Raw genomic sequence first — 6,000 nt, 5'->3', positions numbered from 1 at the left:
AACAACAAACAAAGCCCAGAACCTACAGAAGGAAGGATACAATAATGATTAGAGCAAAAATAAATGATATAGAAACAAAAACAAAACCCAACCAAACAAAAAAACCCACAATAGAACAAATCAGCTAGACCAGAAATTGGTTCTTTAAAAGATCAAGAAAACTGATAAACTTCTAGGCAGACTCACCAAAAGGAGAGAGGGAGAGGGGCAGAGAGAGAGAGAGAGATAACTCAAATAAACAAAATCACAAATGAAAGAAGAGAAATAACAATAAACACAACAGAAATACAAAGGATTATAAGATAATATTATGAAATATTATATGCCCATACATTGAGTAGCCCAGAATAATTGGATAAATTCCTAGAAACATATAACCTCATATAACTGAATCAGGAAGAAATAGAAAATTTGAACAGGCTGATTAACAGCAATGGAATTGAATCAGTAATTAAAAAACTCCTAAAATTCCAGAAGTCCAGGACCCAGACACCTCCACAGGTGAATTATACAAGACATTTAAATAAGAGTTAATTCCTATTCTCAACTTATTCCAAAACAGAGAAGAGGATGGAAAGCTTCCAAATGTATTCTATGAGGCCAGACTTACCTTGATACCAAAAAATAAAGATACTACCAAAAAAAAAAAAAGAATGACAGGCCAATATATTTGATAAACAAAGATGGGAAAACCTTCAAGAAAATATTATCAAAACAAATCCAACAATATATTAAAATTTTTTTTCACCAAGGTCAAGTGGGATTTATTCCTGGGATGCAAGGATGGTTCAATATTTACAAATCAACTTGAGACATAACATCAAGAAGAGAAAAAATAAAAACCATATGATCATTTCAGTAGATGCAGAAAAAGTATTTGACAAAGTACAACATCCATTCATGATAAAAACTCTCAACAAAGTAGGTTTAGAGAAAATACGCCTCAACATAATGAAGGCCACATATGAAAAACCCATAGCTAACATCACACTCACTGGTGAAAAACTGATAACTTTTCCTAAGATCAGGAACAAACCAAGAATGTCCATTTGCACCAGTTTTATTTAACATAGTACTGGAAGTCCTAGCCACAGCAATCAGACAACAAAAAGAAATAAAAGGCATCTAAATTTGTAAGGAAGAAATAAAACTTTCACTATTTGCAGATGACATGACATTATATACAGAAAACCCTAAAAAGTCCACCAAAAAAATACTAGAACTGATCAATGATTTCAGTAAGTTCAAAGGATACAAAATCAATATACAGAAATCCATTGCATTTCTATACACAAATAATGAAACAGCAGAAAGAGAAATTAAGAAAATAGCCCTATTTACAATTGCAACCAAAATAATAAAATACCTAGGAATAAACTTAACAAAGGTGAAAGACCTATATGCTGAAAACTATAAAATACTGATGAAAGAAATCAAAGATGACATGAACAAATGAAATGATTTCCCATGTTCAGATTAGGAGACCAGATATTGTTAAAATGTCCATTCTACCCGAAACTATCTACAGATTTAATGCAATCCCTGTCAAAATACCAACAGCATTTTTAACAGAAATGTAATAAATTACTCTAAAATTTGTATGGAACTGCAAAAGACCACAAATAGCCAAAGCAATTTTGAAAAAGAACAAAACTGGAGGCAACTCAATCCCAAATTTTAAGATATACTACAAAGCTGTTATAATCAATAGAGTATGGTGCTAGACTAACATAAATAGGTATATAGATACATGAAATAGAATATACAGCTCAGAAATAAACCCATGATTATATTGTCAATTAATGAACAATATACAAAGCAAGAGTATACAATGGGGAATAAACAATCTCTTCAACAAATGTGTTGCAAAAAGTGGACAGCAACATCCGAAAGAATGAAACTGAATCATTTTCTTACACCATACACAAAAATAAACTCAGAATGGATAAATGTCAGACCTGAAACCATAAAATTCATAAAAGATAGCACAGGAAGTAATTTCTCTGACAGTAGTCATAGCAATATTTTTCTAGATAAATCTTCTAAGGCAAGGGAAATAAAAGCAAAATAAACTATTGAGATTACATCAAAATAAAATCTGCACAGTAAAGGTAACAGCCAACAAAAGTAAAAGACAACCTACTGAATGGGAGAAGATATTTGCAAATGACACATCCAATAAAGGGTTAGTATACAAAATATAGAATATACACAATTCAACAATATACCAAGATCAATGTCAACGATTTTTCCCCCTATGTTTTCTTCCAGGGGTTTTATAGTTTCAGATCTTTTTTTTTAACTCTTTAATTCATTTTGAGTCCATTTTTGTGAGTGGCATAAGGTATGGGTCCAATTTTATAGTTTTACATGTGAATATCCAGTTTTCCAAACGACATTTGTTAAACGGACTATCCATTCCCCCATTAAATATATCTTGTCAAAGATTAGTTGACTCATGTGTATGTGTATGTATAAATATATATTTCTGGGCTTGTGATTTTATTCCACTAGTCTATTTGTCTGTTTTCATGCCAGCACCATGCTATTTTGATTATTGTAGCTTGTATTATAGTTTGAAATCAGAAAGTGTGATGCCTCCAGTTTATTCTTCTTTCTCAATATTGATTTGGGTATTGGCCTTTTGACATTTGATACAAATTTTAGGATTGCCTTTTGTATTTCTGTGAAAATGTTTGTTTGAATTTTGATAGGGATTGCATTGAATCTATAGATGGCTTTGGGCATTATGAATATTTTTATAATATTAATTCTCCATTAATCCATAAACATGGGATATCTTTTCATTTAATTGTGTCTTCAAACAATCTTTCATCAATGTTTCAGTTTTTTGGTGCACAATATCCTTAGTTAAATTTATTCCTAAATATTTTATTGTTTTTTATGCTATTATAAGTGGAATTCTTGGACCACAGGGTGTTATACACAAACAATGAATCATGGAACACTACATCAAAAACTAATGATGTACTGTATGGTGACTAACATAACATAATAAAAAATATTATAAGAGGAAATAAATAAGTGGAATTATTTTCTTTATTTCTTTTTCAGATAGTTTATTGTTAGGGTATAGAAATAAAACTGATTTTTGTATGTTAATTTTGTACCGTCCAACTTGACTAATTCATTTATTGGTTCTAACTGTGTGTGTGTGTGTGTGTGTGTGTGAAGTCTTTAGGATTTTCTATAGATAATATCATTTCTTCTGCAAATAGAGAAAATTTTACTTCTTCCTTTCCCATTTAGATGCCTTTTTTTTTCCTTGCCTAATTACTTTAGCTAGGACTTCCAGTACCATGTTGAATAAAAGTGATAAGAGTGGGCATTCTTGTCTTGTTCATTTTAGAGTAATGTCTTTTAGTTTTTTGGTTTTGTTTGTTTTGTGTTTGAATATGATGTTGGTTCTGTGAAATAGTTAAAGGAGTATCATGTCTATAATTTATTTTCAAATGGTCCAGAAAACTATATATATATGTATATATATAGTAAACAATGTATATATATATATATATTACTCTAAAATCATGAACAAGACAAGAGTGCCCACTCTTACCACTTTTATTCAATATGTCACTGTATAGATAGATACATATATATGTATATACAGACATATATACATAAGACATACATAGAGAAGGAGAAACTAAATAGTACAATGTTGATAGCATTTGGGGAATCTAGGGGAAAGGTGTTTGGATGTCTTTGCATCATTTTGCAGCATTATTATAATTCTGAAATTATTTTAAATGAAAAGATTAAAAATTTAAATGTAATAATAAAAAACTATTGTTAATATACACTTTACATTTCATAATCCCTCTTTACAATTACACAAATTTACTAAAGAATGTTGTAAGCAAACTTTATTATCTATTAACATATGATAAAACAATAAAAGTGGTAGTAGTCAAGGGGCACTTGGGTGGCTCAGTCAGTTAAGCATCTATCTTCAGCTCAGGTCATGATCCTGCAGTCCTGGGATTGAGCTCCATGTTGGGCTCCCTGCTCAGTGGGGAATCTGCTTCTCCCTTTCTGCTCTCTCTCTCAAAAAAATAAAATCTTTAAAAAAAAGTGGTAGTAGTCATTGTAACTTCAATTTTTTGGTCTTCCTTTTTATTTATAATTTTTTTTGAGAGAGGGAGAGTGTGAGAGTGTGGGGGGAGGGGCAGAGTCAGAGGGAGAGAGAGAATCCCAAGCAATTTCCATGCTCAGTGTGGAGCCTGACAGCAGGCTTGATCTCACAACCCTGAGATCATGACCTGAGCTGAAATCAAGAGTTGGATGCTTAATCAACTGAACCACCCAGGTGCCCCTGGTCTTCCTTTTTATTTTTTAAAAGATTTTATTTATTTATTTGAGAGAGAGATAGAGCGAGTGTGCACACAGAGTGAGAGGGAGAAGCAGACTCCTGCTGAACAGGGAGCCTGATGTGGGGCTCAATTCCAGGACCCGGGGATCATGACCTGAGCAGAAGGCAGACACTTAACCAACTGAGCCACCCAGAGGCCCCTGTTTTTCCTTTGTAAATGTTAATTTAGTATATTAAAACTTTCCCCAAATTGCTACATAGTGATTATATATAAATAATGATTTTTAAGTATATAATAGGGAAAAGATTTTGCCCCCTTTTTCCTCCCTCTTTGTATTACTTTCTTCCTTTTTACCTTCCTCCTTCCCTTTTTTTCCTTCATTTTTGCTTCTTTCTTGTTCTCAGTTAGTGGATGTTTGCTAAGTATCTATGAAATACTCAACAATGTGCTAGATGTAAGATGAGGATAAGGTACATGGGAGGCATGAAAATAAGAGAGGGAGACAAATGGAAAACTCCAAAGTAGAGGATATTGAAAACTACTTGAAGGAAACAAATATTCCTTGAATTGACCACTCTCTCACCATTTTGTACATCAGAAAATCAGAAGCTCAGGTTACCACTACAGGAACTATCCTCAAATCTAGGAAGTAATTTATAAATCTACTTTGGATACAATAAGTATGATGCATTTAGCTAACTACTTTTGAAAGTGATTGTGTATTTACCTTTCTGTAAGACACTGTACTTGTTAAGTACTGACTACATGGAAAAGCACTCTGGGCAATTTAGCAGACTGAACACACAGAGGCAGTTTTCAGAAGTATCTCTATATCAATTATCTGTAGGTTTTGATAACTTCCTCCATGTGCAAGGCGGACATCTCACCTTACTGCATTCCACTCATATGCATCTCAAAAGGGTTTACCAAGTGCAGTTCATAGATATGGAAGAGCAACCCATGCATTTAAGTATAATGATGTTATAGCTATAAAGACATTTACAAAGGAAGATGCAAAAAGTTCTGTAGTGCAAGGTAGCATTAAGTTAAGCACTACCATTTGTATGCATTTTTATGAGACTATTTATTCATTCAACTCTTTTATTCATTAAAAACAAAAGTACTTAGTATAACAACTGTCACCATCTCCTTGGCCTAAAACAGATTAACTTAGATCATTTTTAAAAAATACATTCAAGCATCAAGTGAATTACTTTCCTTTTAACATTTCAAGGCCTTTGTATTACAGATCTCAATGAACATCTGTATTCCACTGTAGAGATAGATTTAAAATTTATACATATATTCTATTCTTTCTTGGTTATTTTAAGAGTACCTGAGAATGGAGGTGGGGGTGCCTCCAGACAGTGTTAAGTGACAGACCGAAATTTATACCTGAATGCAGAGAATAATCTAAGCAAGATGGAGCAGTATGCGAAGCTTGTCTTCTTGGATTTTTTTGCTCTTTTCTCCCACCCATCCATGACTACAACTCTCCTTAAACATAAAGGAAAGTTCTTTTATAGCCATCTTTCTGTGTCTAAAGTAATTCATTCAAGTTTATTATAACTCTGGTGTATGAAATGTGGTGTTATCCTCTTAAGGTAATTTGTGCTTTAATATTTAATATTGCAAAAAGAATCCTGGAGGGGATCTGAGTTGTGTT

The sequence above is a fragment of the Leptonychotes weddellii genome, unplaced genomic scaffold, assembly GCF_054177405.1.
Source record: "Leptonychotes weddellii isolate Sample4059 unplaced genomic scaffold, ASM5417740v2 HiC_scaffold_146, whole genome shotgun sequence".
In the NCBI taxonomy this organism is placed as follows: domain Eukaryota; kingdom Metazoa; phylum Chordata; class Mammalia; order Carnivora; family Phocidae; genus Leptonychotes; species Leptonychotes weddellii.
Note: the sequence above shows the minus strand (reverse complement) of the source record.